At 46.3% G+C, this 14,717-nt stretch overlaps 1 long non-coding RNA gene across 1 annotated transcript; it reads left to right on the top strand.

The window, feature by feature from the left end:
• The first annotated feature begins 2,383 nt into the window (after positions 1-2,383).
• On the top strand, positions 2,384-11,781 carry LOC118018467. Its single transcript, XR_004681417.1, has 4 exons — positions 2,384-2,982; positions 8,881-8,970; positions 10,329-11,569; positions 11,742-11,781. It is a non-coding gene; the product is annotated as an uncharacterized LOC118018467 (long non-coding RNA).
• Positions 11,782-14,717: the final 2,936 nt, after the last annotated feature.

Genomic DNA, 14,717 nt, shown 5'->3' with positions numbered 1-14,717 from the left:
TGAATTTGAGATTAATCATTTCCTTGCTTTTTATTGTGTGTCTCTCTAAACAATATAGTGTTAAATTTTGCCAGTTTTTGAACGTTACATATGCTGTGTGTATTCTTTTGGGAATGGCTTCTTTCAACATTTTCTTTAAATTTGTTTTTAAGTTTTATTCAAGTAATTTCTATACCCAACATGGGCCTCAAACTCAAGACCCCAAATCAAGAGTTGCACGCTCTTCTGACTGAGCCAGAATGTTGCCCCTCAACATTTTTTAAGAGATTTATCTATGTTGACATGCTGAATTCCCATTTTATGTTTTTTGGGGGTATGGTGGTGCATACTTTGTCTTGTCTTTTTTTTCTCTAATTTTTTCTATTTGTTTGAAGTTTATTTTTTATGACTATTCTTTTAGTGTCTACCCTAGTACTAGTTCTAATGCGCATTATTAGCTTTAGAAGTTACTATCTTTGCACTTCACATTCTCTTTCCTTTGGGATTGATGGTAAGGCATGTGTTAGACCCCATTCTTCCATTTCCTTGTAACCTCTCTCTTCCATCTCTGTCCCTGTGATTTGCATTCTCAATAATATCTTCAGCTATAGCTTCTAGTTTACTAATTTTCTCCTCACTTGTGCCTAATCTAATCCAGCCACTGAATTTTTTTATTTTAATTACTGTATTTCAAGTTCTGTTTTTGGTTGTTTGTTTTTCAAAAATCTGCTTGGTCATTCTTTGTCATTTTTCCCTGCTAATCTTTTGAAACTTATATTCTATTCCTCTAAGTATAATAACCATGGTTATTTTATATTCCATCTGATTATTCCAATATCTGAAGTCTCTGGGGGTCTGTTTCATTTGTTACTCCTACTGGTTTTTCATTGTTGTTTCCGTGTGTTTTGTGACTTTTGAGTAGGAGTTGCCCATTTTTCCTTGCATTTTTACCCAGGAGCAATCTCCGTGGCCTGAATGGAAGTTGAGTTCTTCTGTCAGTCAAGATTGAGTTTGCCTCCGCAGGTAGACTAGAACAGTGATATTACAGAAACTTTAAATTCCTCACTTGAAATTTTACAGATCATACAGGTATCATGAAATTGGGCCTCAAACCTATACATCCTAGTTGTGAATTCTCAGGAGAGAGCTTTTTATTTCCCTCTACCGAGTGCCAGGGTCAAGATAGGCAAGCTTCTTTGCTATCTCCTTATGTGTGGCAGGGTTATTTCTTCTTTATCTTTATGCCATATTCCCAGCTGTATTCAGGGTCCACTATAATTAGGTTGAACCGTGTGATGCCTACAAAATTCAGCAGTGTCCTAAAGTTGGGGCAAAAAACCCCAGCAACTTTCTAATAGACCTTGAGTAGGTCCTGGCCTTTATCCCCTTCCCCAGGAGCCCTAGAAAGTCATAAAAACTGAAGCAGAGGGGTGCGTGGGTGGCTCAGTCGTTAAGTGTCTGCCTTCAGCTCGGGTCATGATCTCAGGGTCCTAAGATCAAGCCCTGTGTTGGGCTCCCTGCTCGGCAGGAAGCCTGCTTCTCCCTCTCCCACTCCCCCTGCTTGTGTTCCTGCTCTCACTATCTCTCTGTCAAATAAATAAAATCCTTAAAAAAAAAAAAAAAAACTGAAGCATAGGGTCTCTGGGGTTTTGTAGAAGCCTTGAAGACAGAAGCCATTTTGGTGCTCCCCTGCCTCCCAAAGCTCAAGGTTCCTATTTCCACTTTGTTTAGGGATCAATCTGTTAATCCCCTTAATGCCAGCCCTGAAGTCTATTTTTTATTTATTTATTTTTAAATATTTTATTTATTTATTTGACAGAGAGCACAAGTAGGCAGAGCAGCAGGCAGAGGGAGAGGGAGAAGCAGGCTCTCTGCCGAGCAGGGAGCCGGATGTGGAGCTCAATCCCAGGACCCCGGGATCATGACCTGAGCCTAAGGCAGCCACTTAACCGACTGAGCCACCCAGGCACCCCGTGAAGTTTACTTTTTAAAAACAGACTTTTTATGGGGCGCCTGGGTGGCTCAGCTCATTAGGCATCCGCCTTCGGCTCAGGTCGTGAACCCAGGGTCCTGGGATCGAGCCCCATATCCGACTCCCTGCTCAGCGGGGAGCCTACTTCTCTCCTCCCCATTTGTGCTCTCTGTCGCTATCTCTGTCTCTCAAATAAAATCTTTTTTTATTTATTATTATTTTTTTTTATTTTTAATTTTTTTTTTTATTTTATTTTTTAGAGAGTGAGCGAGAGAGAAACAGCATGAGAGGGGAGAGGGTCAGAGGGAGAAGCAGGCTCCCCACTGAGCCGGGAGCCCGATGTGGGACTCGATCCCAGGACCCTGGGATCATGACCTGAGCCGAAGGCAGACGCTTAACCATCTGAGCCACCCAGGTGCCCTAAAATCTTTTTTTAAACATAGTTTTTATATTTGATTTAACATTTTAGTTGTTTTAGTCAGAAGGGTCTGTCTCTCAGGATCTTTCTCCATACTTTGGAGAGATAGTTGATCTAATTAAGCTGAATCCTTGGCATTGTTTTTACTGCTGTTTTACAAATTCAGACATACCACCACTTAAACCCAGAGATTTTAGAATCCAGGTGCCTGTCAGATTTTTTAATAGTTTCTTCCTTTGATCCTGGATCTTACTTTAAATGGGAATTATTTTTTACTTTATACTTAAATTGTTTGAAGTTACCACCTGCAAATCCTTTTAAGGTCAGAGTGTGATATAGAAAATAGTTTACTGGGTTGGTGTATTACTACAGTTATCTTAAAAACTCCTGTTGATTTGTTGTGCAGTTTTCTTCCTGTAAGAATTTATTCAACCACTTGGCTTCCACACCAGGAAGTGAAGCTGCTGTCATGGAGAGATTAATTATCAGGACTGATGGAGGCCAGACAGCAGGCCAGACACCGAAGCTCCTCACCCCGCAGTTCCACAGTTCAGCTCTGGGGTTACTGACATGGGTCCGTGAGCTCCCTGAAATTGTATGCAGTGTATTACCTGTGAGTGCATGTGTGAATCTTTCTAAGGAAAGGATTTATAGTTTCGTCGAGTTTGCATAATTAGAGAGTGTAAGTGGTGGTTTAAAATGAGTGAGTGGAGGGCGCCTGGGTGGCTCAGTTGGTTAAGCAACTGCCTTCGGCTCAGGTCATGATCCTGGAGTCCCGGGATAGAGTCCCACGTCGGGCTCCCTGCTCAGCGGGGGGTCTGCTTCTCCCTCTGACCCTCCCCTCTCTCATGCTCTCTCTCTCTCATTCTCTCTCTCAAATAAATAAATAAAATCTTTAAAAAATAAATAAATAAATAAAATAAAATGAGTGAGTGGGTTTGGGTCCTACCTCAAACTTCATTTGACTTGAAAGTGGCTATTCTCATAATTACCATAATTCTAGAGACTTTCTAAAATACAAAGATAAATTCTTAGGCCTAGAATTTAATTCTCTCTCTCTCCCCTCCACCTCTCTGGTCTCATGTTTTAAAATGATATTTATGCACTCTTCCCAGTAATTATCTCACTCGTGGTTCCTTTGCCAAGAGTAACAGAGATCCCATTGATAATAACTAGTATTTACATTGTGCACATTTGTGTTCATTTTGATGAATAAACAGTAGAATCATACATCTTCCAGCCATAACGGAATTTTCTGAGTTGTTAATAGTTTCTCAACAATATAGATAGGTGAGATTCAGTTTTAGCTTTCTATTCCTTTAAGAATCATTTGTTAGAAGAGGAACGCAAATTCAGTATTATAAGGTTTTCTGCAAAGTATGCTGCTCCAGCTAGTTCCTACATAAACAGAGAGGTACCCATTTTTGTAATGAGTTTGTGGATCCGTGTGGCCTGGGGCTGGTTACACTAGCTCCCAAGTCTACAGAGGCCCACGTGGGTAGCAGTTCCTCCTTCCGAGAGCCATGCTGGGCAGTGGTTAGAGCCCAGCTCTGCAGCCTTAGGCCAGGGTGGGGATCGTCACTGCCTCTTCTGGTTGTGTGGCCTTGGGTGAGTCATTTAGCCCCTCAGTGCTTCCTTTGGATAAAACGGATGATAACATCTACATCAGTGAATGCTGTGAGATTAAACTTAAAAGCTAATACATGGAAAGAACTGAGACCCAGACCCATTATAGCTATGCAATGAATATGAGGCATTATTATTATTATTGTGACTATTTCCTGCTGCAAATCCAGGTAGCATTAAATTAATGGTGTAAAACAGTTAAAGTAAAAACAAAAAAACCAGGGGCGCCTGGGTGATTCAGTCAGTTAAGCATCCAACGCTTGATTTCAGCTCAGGTCATGATCTTGGGGTCGTGGGATCAAGCCCCGCATTGGGCTCTGCACTCAGCACAGAGTCTGCTTGTCCCTCTCCCTCTCTCCTCCCCCTGCTCTTGGGTACATACCCTTTCTCTCTCTCTCTCTCTCTCTAAAATAAATAAATAAAACAAATCTTTAAGAAAAAGGCTTTAGATAGATTAAAAAAAGAGAGATACACCTAAGCTGCTTTCATACTTGAAGGGGAATTTAAAAATCATGAAAATAAAAACTAAAAAAACTTCATTCCCTCACCATCAAGTACTTGGTAACCAAAAGTAGAATTTGTCTGTGAAAAGCACTGTTAAAAATTCTACTCTACGAAGATCCACAGGCTTTCTGTAAGGAACACCAAGCTAACTAGGAAACTGAAAGAAAAGTCATTTTATACAGTCTCAACAAATGAGTTATAAATTAGTATCTTTAGCATTTTTAATCTTCTAAATGAATTTATTGTGGGGGGTAAAATATATGTAAATAATTTTCCAAGGCCGCAGATACTATGTTAAAGTAAATCTTCCCTTCACCGCAGCCCCCCAGATGACTCTGTTCCCCCACATGACTCTCCCCAGATAAATCTGTTCCTGTTTTTTGTGCACCTTTCAGAGATAGGCCATGCATGCACCAGCATGTATGAGTACACACCCTACTGCATCTTTTTTTTAACATAAAAGGTACTGAAACACTGTTTTCATTACTTAACTACATATTGTAGACATCCCATATTAGCATATTATAGAACTAATTCTTTCATCTCCACCCCTGATTCTAATTTTTCAAAAAGCTTATTTAAAAAACCTTCTTCCTTTGTTGAAAGTAGAGAATTGTGAAGTCAGGAGTACAATAGAAAAATGGGGGGGTGGTGCTTATGATCCAACACGGGGACCCATTTTATGCCAGCAGAACTGTCAGTATTTACCCAGAAATATTTGTTCTTGTAACAAGCCAGGTTCCCAGCTCTGGTTCCTCAAGTGTCGGTTGAGGAGTACCTACTGAATTGTTGCCAAAAGAGGGAAATGAGCTCAATGGGCGCCCATACAGCCTTGTGATTGTGCCACAAGGAAGCGGCAGGGGCCACACCCCTGATGCGAAAAGCGAGGGCTGGACCTCAATGGGCCTGGCGGGCCTGCCAGGGGAAGCTGCTGGCTCAGGGTAGCTTTTCTACTCTAGTGTTCATGGAACCTGGGTGCTAGGGCTATGGTGGGTGTTTTTCACTGTCTCTTTGTAGTAGCTAGTGGTCATGCATGTGATTAAAAAGTTGTTTTCAAGGGTAGGAAAGGAAAGGATAGGCACTGGGGGGTCTCCTGAGCCTTAGTTTTCTTCCCCAGAGACAAGGAATCCCTAATTCTGTACGCTTATAAGGATAAGTTGATCTTTTTTTCCTTACACACTGATTTTTTGCACACTTCTACTTCTTGCTTTACATAAGTCTACTAACCTATACTCAGTAGTAAATCTTGGAGATCCTCCTATATTATGTGTACATACTGCTGCCTTATTCTTTTTAGAAACTGCCCAGTATTCCTTTACATAGCTTCACTGTTATTAGCTGCGTATGGATGGACTTTTAGGTTATTGGCTATTATAAATCATGCTGGAATAAAGATTGTTGCCCATACTGAGGTGTACACATGTTCAATTCAGGTGCTAGGTGTTGAATAATTTCCATGAAGTCAAATTGTGAATCAAAAGGGAGGTCGATTCTTTTTTTTTTTAACTCTTCATTCTGGAAAAATGTCACATATCCACCCCAGCAGACAGAAGGGTACTGAAGCCCCTGCAACTGCCACTCAGCCCCAGCTCAGAGCCGAGCTTCTGTCCTCTCCTTCCCTCCCCAACACAATCGTTGTGGAAGATGCCCGAGCTATCACTGTACCTATAGATACTTCAGTCTGTTACCTCTAAAGGGTGATTTTTACCGTTAGCATACCTAATATCCAGTCAGCAAAATACTGAAATCCGTGAGTTCATAATGGCACGAAAATATTAGGGATTGCACAATGTCCATACTCTGATTCTCTCATGCCTTCTTCATTTGTTACCTAGAATACATCTCTGCAGAGAAACTTCCCTTCACCTGCTACTTGATTACCCTGAATTACATAATATTAGTAGTCATATTGTTAACTAATACTCATATTATTGGGGTGCCTGGGTGGTTCAGTCAGTTGAGTGTTCATCTCTTGATTTTAGGTCAGGTCATAATCTCAGGGTCCCAGGATCAAGCTCCATGTGCCCCAGTGTCTGGCTCTGTGCTTCGCAGGGAATCTGCTTCCCCTCTCCCTCTCCCTCTGCCCCTCCCCTGCTCTCACACTCTCTCTCTCTCAAATAAATAAATTTCTAAAAACCACAAAATAGTGGCTCCTGGGTGGCCCAGTCAGTTAGGCATCTGCCTTTGGCTCAGGTCATGGTCCTGGGGTCCTGGGATTGAGCCCTGCATCGGGCTCCCTGCTCAGTGGGGAGCCTGCTTCTCCCTCTCTCTCTGCTGCTCCCCCTGCTTGTGTTCTCTCTGTCAAATAAATAAAATCTTAAAAAAAGAAATAAAAATCTTAAAAGAATTAAAAACCACAAAATAATATTCATATTATTATTCTGAAACCATTATACATACTATAGGATGAAGGAAATTATTATGTTACTATTACTAGGAACTAAGATTTTCACTAAGAGAAGAGATACAACAATGTAATATCAAAGAAGTAAAAATTGGATAGTCCTAGGAAATAGCATAATTTACTAAAGACTTATTTACAATTTTAGAGAGAGAGGGGAGGGGCCAAGGGAGAGGGGAAGCAGACTCCCTGCTGAGCACAGAGGCAGCACACGCAGGGCTTCATCGCAGGACCCCGAGATCATGACCTGAGCCAAAATCAAGAGTTGGACACTCAACCGACTAAGGCATCCCGTCATCCCAATGATATATATATATATATTTTTTAAGATTTTATTTATTTATTTGAGAGAGAGAGAATGAGAGACAGAGAGCATGAGAGGGAGGAGGGTCAGAGGGAGAAGCAGACTCCCTGCCGAGCAGGGAGCCCGATGCGGGACTCGATCCCAGGACTCCAGGATCATGACCTGAGCCGAAGGCAGTCGCTTAACCAACTGAGCCACCCAGGCGCCCTCAATGATATATTATTAACAATAATATATTATTAACTATATTATTAACAATATGACTACTAATTTTTTTTTTACAGTTCTTTTTTTTTTTTAAAGATTTTATTTATTTATTTGACAGAGAGAGACACAGCCAGAGAGGGAACACAAGCAGGGGGAGGGGAGAGGGAGAAGCAGGCTTCCCGCCGAGCGGGGAGCCCGATGCGGGGCTCGATCCCAGGACCCTGAGATCATGACCTGAGCCGAAATCAAGAGTTGGACACTCAACCGACTAAGGCATCCCGTCATCCCAATGATATTTTTTTTTTTAAAGATTTTTATTTATTTATTCATGAGAGACAGAGAGAGAGAGAGGCAGAGGGAGAAGCAGGCTCCCAAGGAGCAGAGAGCCCGATGTGGGACTCGATCCCAGGACCCTGGGATCATGACCTGAGCCGAAGGCAGACGCTTAACCATCTGAGCCACCCAGGCGCCCCCAATGATATATTATTAACTATATTATTAACAATATGACTACTAATTTTTTTTTTTTTACAGTTCTTTTTGTCCTTAGATTTCATTTCTAGTCCTTCTGGGATGCACCAATTACTGTTTTCAGGTCACCTGAGATGCTTCTTTTTAAGTTATGTTTATTTAATTTTGCTTTTGTACTTAAGGATAAAATAATTACATGGCCCCAAAGTCAAGTACACAAAGCAAGGTATGTTCCAAGAAGTCTAGCTTCTCCCCCTGTCCACCCTGTCCTTACCTCACCCTCACCCTGTTTATCCCCCTAAGTGTGCGTGCATGTGTGTGTGCATATGTGCATGTTTAATAAAAGTAAAGACATCTGTGTATTCCTAGGCCCCCTGTTTCTTGAAAAATGGGAGGCCATCACACACTTGATTGCACCTTGCATTTTTCTTTAACAGTTTCTCTTAGAGCCCATTCCGTGGCAGTATTTGAGTTCCTCTTGCCCTTTTCCAGCTCTATGATCCTCCAGGGTGGGATGTATTACTTTATTCAACCAGTTAGTTCTCTGCCAGTGGACACTGGGGCAGTTCCCAGCCCGTGCTTTCGTGGTAGTGTGGTCGTAAGCAACTGGCACATTCATCTTTCCAAGTTGCTGGCCCAGTGTCTTTGGATAGGTCCACAGAAGAGGTATTGCTGATTCCAAGGGTAAATCTGTATGCTTTCTGTTAAGTTTGATATATTAATTTGCCAACCTACCTTCCAACAACAGTGTTTGAGAGTAGACTGGTTCACTCAAAATGCACATTTGCAAGACTGGTACCCAATTTGGTGTCCCTGTGTGTTACCAGTGTCCTGGCTTGACCCTTGAGGCCCTGGTTAGTAGCTGGTCACAGGAGCCCGGGCTCACTGACCAGGCACAGACAAGGAAGGGATGGGACTATGCTGAGTTAGAACCAGGAACCGGGGCCATTTTGATGCCAAGCGTCCCTTGGTCTTTCATTTCTTCTGTATTCTTCTAGGTCATTTCTTTGGATTTATGAGGACATATCTGTATTTGTGAATGTGTACATGCCTAGACGTGTCCGACATCAAGTTTCAATAACCCATCAGTAAGTGCCTTTTGATTACAGGTCAACACACCCTCAGTTCCTTCCTTCAAAGACAGATATTTATTGAAAGGCTGATAAGTCCTAAGTGGACATTAGAGGTGTCAAAACAATCTCTTCACCCTTCCTGGCTACAGGGTTATTTCCACGAGGGTGAAACTGGAAATGATTAGAAAACAACAGAGCCTCCCCACAGGTGATGCAGATGGGAATTTCAGGCTGAGGAAGGGATGCATCCCTGGGCTCAAGTATCCCTTTTTCTCTCAGATCTACTTTGGGAGACTGTTGCTCACAGTTAAATATTCCCCAACTTTTCTTTTTTTTTTTTAAATATTTATTTGACACAGAGAGAGAGAGAGACAGCTAGAGAGGGAACACAAGCAGGGGGAGTGGAAGAGGGAGAAGCAGGCTCCCAGCTGAGCAGGGAGCCCGATGCAGGGCTCGATCCCAGGACCCTGGGATCATGACCTGAGCCAAAGGCAGACGCTTAACGACTGAGCCACCCAGGTGCCCCCCCAACTTTTCAAAAAGATGTTATTTATTTACTTATTGGAGGGAAGGGGCAGAGGGAGAGAATCTCAAGTAGACTCCACATTGAGCGTGGAACTCAACGCAGGGCTCCATCTCACAACCCTGAGATCATGACCTGAGCCAAAATCAAGAGTTGGACACTTAACTGACTGAGGCACCCAGGTACCCCGATAGTCCCCAACTGTTTAGACAGTACGGTTGCCTCTCTAACTTGCTCCCCATTCTCTCCTGGTATATGGAGGGGAAAGTGGAGTGGAATTAACCCACTACTCCTTGGCAGAGACATTGGTTTAGCACTGGTCAGCCCAGCCCGAGCCACCTAGCACCCAGTGTTCCCCTGGTCAGAGTGTGTTCAGAGATGGAAAGACAATCCAGATTGACCTAATCAAAACAGAAGGAAGCCCAGGGCCATCCTTTGACTGGGGAGTGGGGGCAGTACCAAGAAGGCCCCGCTCCTCTAGGAGTGATGGTATGCCAATGTTAAGCCTACAACCGCTACATTGTGCAACAAGGGGTGAAAACTAGCCTGGGGAGAACACCAACCCGAGGGAACTAGCAGGGCCAAGAGAATAGCAAACAGCCAAAGTCTTGATCAGACCGTACCTGAAACCTATCCTACTACTGGACTAGTTCAGTAAAGAGACAAATTTCCTTTATTATATAGGTCAGTTTGAATGAGTTTTCTGTTACTTGTAGCCAAAATGGGCTTCTTATGTTTTCCATCAACTTAGTGATAGGGAAAAAAGCAGCTTCTCAATAAAATGGTTTAAAATTACTATCAAATATCAACAGTTGTATCACTCAAGTACCTATATCTTTGTGTTTCCCAGGAAAAATCTTCACAGATCACCTTTGTGATCCAGCCCAGCCCACACCTTCTGGTGGCAGATGGGGTGGAATTGTATGGGAGGTCATTTTAATGTGCTCCCTTCCCCGCTGCTTCCTTCTCCGAGAGCAGAGGAGTGAATTCCCCCACGCTGACAGGCACTGAGCACCTTCCAGTGCTTTTGTAATCCCTCTACATAAGCAATCAGAGCCTAAAGTTGGAGGGTGCGGAGAAGAAACAGTGCACCAGCACGAACTGGTGTGGCTCAAGAAACTGGACGTTGCTGGCCAGAGCCCAAGGAAAGACCCTGCACAAGCTGGGTGATGCCCATGTTCTGTTTGGTGCAAAACCTGGTGCCCGTCCTGATGTCGGCCCCCATCCCTCCCCCCTCACTGTGAGTGCCAGGCTCCGTGCTGAGCCCTACTACAAGGTAGGTACTCTGATCCCCGCTTTGCTGAATAATGAGGAAACTGAGGCAGATTGTTATTACTAAGGCAAACGATACATTTTTTAAAATGAAATGTTAGCCCAGCACAGGAGGCACTCCGTAAATAGGCATCAAGTGAGTGAATGTTACCTATTTTCCTGGGGTTGCAAAAGCTGATAACTCGTTAGTGGCTTTCTTCATCCAGGGCTATTTATAGCAGCTACTCTGCACCAGGCCCTGGGGAGACAGAGGTCCTGCCCTCATGGAACTCAGTCTGGTGGGAGACACGGGCAGTGAGCCAAGAACTGAATGTCATGCGTAGGTGTGCATGAGGCAGGCATGGGGGGCGGCCTGGGAGTGTTGGGAGACCCTCCTAAGGAGCCGCCATTGTGACAGCCGAGCATGAGAAGGAACGGCTGGACCCAGCTGACGGGCACAGCATTTCAGAAAGAGGAAGAGCAGGTGCGCCCAGCCCTGAGGGAGGAGCCTGGTGTATGAGAGGAAATCAAGGCCGGCAGAGCAGGAGCGGAGTAAAGGGGTGTGGGCAGGGTGTAGAGGAGCATGGGCCAGATAGACAGGGCCTCCTGTGTTTTAATCCCAAGAGCAAGGGTCCTGAGCTTTGTGATTTAAGAAATAAGCACTTTATTCCTTAACCTGGTGGTAAAGACACGTTTGTATAGTATCCTGCATAATTATTTGAATATCTGTGATATTTCCTAACAGAGATGAGATTGTGTCAAAATTGCTGTCAGTACAGTGTGGGGAGCAGGTCTGAGGAAGACAAGAGTGCAAGAGTGGACTTGGAGAGACTGTTACAAGTAAGAGACAGTGGTGACATGGCCCAGGGTAGTCGTGGTGAAGACAAGAGAGGGTGTACCCCCACGACATTGGGAGGCAGAATTGTAGGGCTTCACGTGAGTCATCGGGTGGGGGGGTAGGGAATAATCAAGATCCTTTTTTTTTTTAAGATTTTATTTATTTATTTGACAGAGAGAGAGCACGCGAGCACAAGCAGGGGGTGTGGCAGAGAGAGAGGGAGAAGCAGACTCCCCACTGAGTGGGGAGCCCAACATGGGGCTCGATCCCAGGACCCAGGGATCACGACCTGAGCTGAAGGCAGACGCTGAACTGCTTACCCGACAGAGCCACCCAGGGGCCCCTCAAGATCCTTTTCTAAAATGAAAAGCCATGTGCCTAACAAGAAGTTCTATTTCCCCTGGAAAGACAGCAGGCATTAAAGCACAGTGCTGACTAGTGGGGACTCTGGGACAGACAGAACTGGCTTCAGATTCACCAGCAGTGACGTGAGGCAAGTCAGTCAGCCTCTCTGAGCCTCTGTTTCTCTCCTTAAACATGTCCAGCGGTTGCGAGGATTGCATAAGGGCGTGTGCACAGAAGGCATTTCCTCGCACAGTGCGAGGCGCGTGTGAACAACCAGTCAGTGGAAGGGCTCCGTCTGGTTGTTACTGAAAATCTAGATTTCTTAACACCCAAGTTGGCGTCAGGATCTTGTTTGGATCCCAGGTCACCTGGTTCAGCCACTGGTTCTCAGACTGGGTGCCATGGGACTCCCCTGCGGTGCTTGACAGAAATACAGCGTTCCGGCCTCGCCTCCAGAGCTTCTGATTTGGAAGTTGGGGCCCAGGAATGTGTGGTTTCATCGAGTTCAGTCCCAGAGTGATGCAGACACTGGGGTCCTCGGACCACACTTGTAGAGACCCTGCTCCAGGCCCTATTATAATAAAACACACCGATACTCCCCCAGCACCCCAGCACCACCACCACTGCCCAGGTGGTGGTAAAAAGGCCTGACATCCCTGCTTCTGTTAGTTACCTTCTGGGGGCAGTGACAGGAACACCAATCAAACTGGCTGCAGCAGAAAGGGAATTTATTGGCCTGTGCAACTCACATGTGCAGGCTAGCTCTGCTCCTGTCTGCGTTGGCCTGACCCCCAGGCAAGCCTTCTCCACATGCTGCCCCCCAGGCCCAGGCTCACCCATCCTTGCAAATGGCAGTCCCAGCGGAGGAATTGTCAGCAAAGGGGCCCAGCCAGAGCCTCCCATGGAGCCCCACAGGCCTGGTTGGGTCAGCCACTCTCGAACCGCTTGGGTTGAGATTAGGGGACAGCTGACATCACCAGAAGAAGGGGGACAGGTGCCGAGCAGGAAGAAACTGAAGATGGCCACCACACTCCAAAGGGGAGCTCCGATGATAAATATCCCTACAAACAGCTCTCGCAGGCGTGAGCGCCCAATGGCCAGGGATGGTCAGGCTGTGGCCAGAGAGCACTTTGTAAGGTGCTGCCCCGAACAAGGAAGTTTTCTTCCAAACAGTTCTCAAGCCTCCCGACCTCGGCTCCCAGAATGTCCTTCTCCCTCCTTTTCCTAACCCAGGACACCCAGCTTCACGATCGCTGTCCCCGAGAAGCCTCCTCCCTCAGCTGCCCTGTGGCTTTGCCCTCTGCATGCCTGTAACCGTAGCTCCCAGAGGCAGGGTGGGCTCAAGTCCTGCCCTGCCCCTTCCTAGCTGGGTGTCCTTGGACAAGGGACTTCCTTCTCTGAGCTCTGTTTCTCTCATCTGTCTGGTACCTGGCCATTTCCTGAAGCGCTCTCTGCACTTCCTCAACCATCAGAGACTTTTTCTGTGGGGCACACAATGCCCTAAATAAAAGGTACGTTTCTCATGGTCCCTGGCAGCTGGGTGTCCCAGGACTAAGGGCTCCCCATGGGGTGGGAGCCGCAGTGTCAGAGGCTGTCTGAAGGGATGGCTGGCATGCATCTGTCATCTCTTGCTGGCGCACACCCTCAGTCCTGCTGCCTGAGATGCACGCACTGCCACCTTTGACCCGGAGGGAAGGCCCTGGGAGTGGCAGAGCGGTGACCCGAAGCCACTCAATAGAACAGAGCCACCGTACCTGCCCCGCAAGTCAGGCCTCCAGCCTTTGGCATAAGAAGTAACTTCTGGTTTGTTTGAGCCATGATAATTTGGGGCGCTCTCTTACAGCAGAACGTCACCCGAACTCAGAGTCTCTGCCTCTCAGGGGTTGTTGTGGAGATTAAATGAGAGGATGTGGTTAAGAGGCCCGGCACGGGGCCCGATGCACAGTAGGCACTCCCTCGAGCGGGTGGCTGTTCTGTCCTCCCAGTTATTCTAACCGTCCACTTCATTGTGCTCACATACATGAGCGGGTTGTTGGCCGTCTGCCTCCCGCCTTGGGGCGGGCACCTTCACGCCAGGGGCTTTGTCTTCTCTCTCTCTCTCCCTCAGCTCTGGCCTGGTTCCTTGGATGCCAACGACAGAAACCATCTCCAGCTGATTATTGGCAGACCGCGAGGCTCCCACAGGCTGGCAGGGGAGGCCGAGACCCAGGCTTGGCACAGACAGGCACCCCCGGCCACAGAGCGGCTGCACTGCAGATCCCACCCTGATGGGAGCAGATGCCAACTGTTTGAGGTCTCCCCGCGTCTCTGCCCCTAGGCCCCGTTTGGGCCACATGCCCACCTCTCAAAAGAGGGGACACCTTGGTGAACACTTCCACCGGACCGGACCCAACAGGACTAAGTTCAGTCCCCAAACGGAAAGTGAAATGGCCACTGAGCAGTAAACGTCCCAAGTATGGACGGGGTCTGGATGCTCCTGGAAGTGAGGAACAAAGACCCTGACCCAAACACGAGTAAACTGTATCGCCTCTCAAAAACGGACGTCTGCACGTGGCTTCTGGGGGTGAGTGGATGGGTGGATGGTCAGCGGCAGCATCCCTGGGGCCCAGGTACTTTCCAGCCTGGGCTCCGCCCTCCGGCTGCGAGCAGGAGCTCCAGACCTGAGGAGGAGGAAGAGAGGAAGGCCCCTCCTGGAAAGAGGACAATTCCCAGAGGCCCCAGCACACATTCCCCCAGGTCTCACTGGCCAGAGCACTGCGTCACACGCCCTGTCTGGAAACATAATGGCAAGGACAGATGGAATCA

The sequence above is a fragment of the Mirounga leonina genome, unplaced genomic scaffold (assembly GCF_011800145.1).
Source record: "Mirounga leonina isolate KUSES-001 unplaced genomic scaffold, KU_Mleo_1.0 Mir_171, whole genome shotgun sequence".
NCBI classification, from domain to species: domain Eukaryota; kingdom Metazoa; phylum Chordata; class Mammalia; order Carnivora; family Phocidae; genus Mirounga; species Mirounga leonina.
This window is presented reverse-complemented; position numbering and strand designations above follow the sequence as displayed.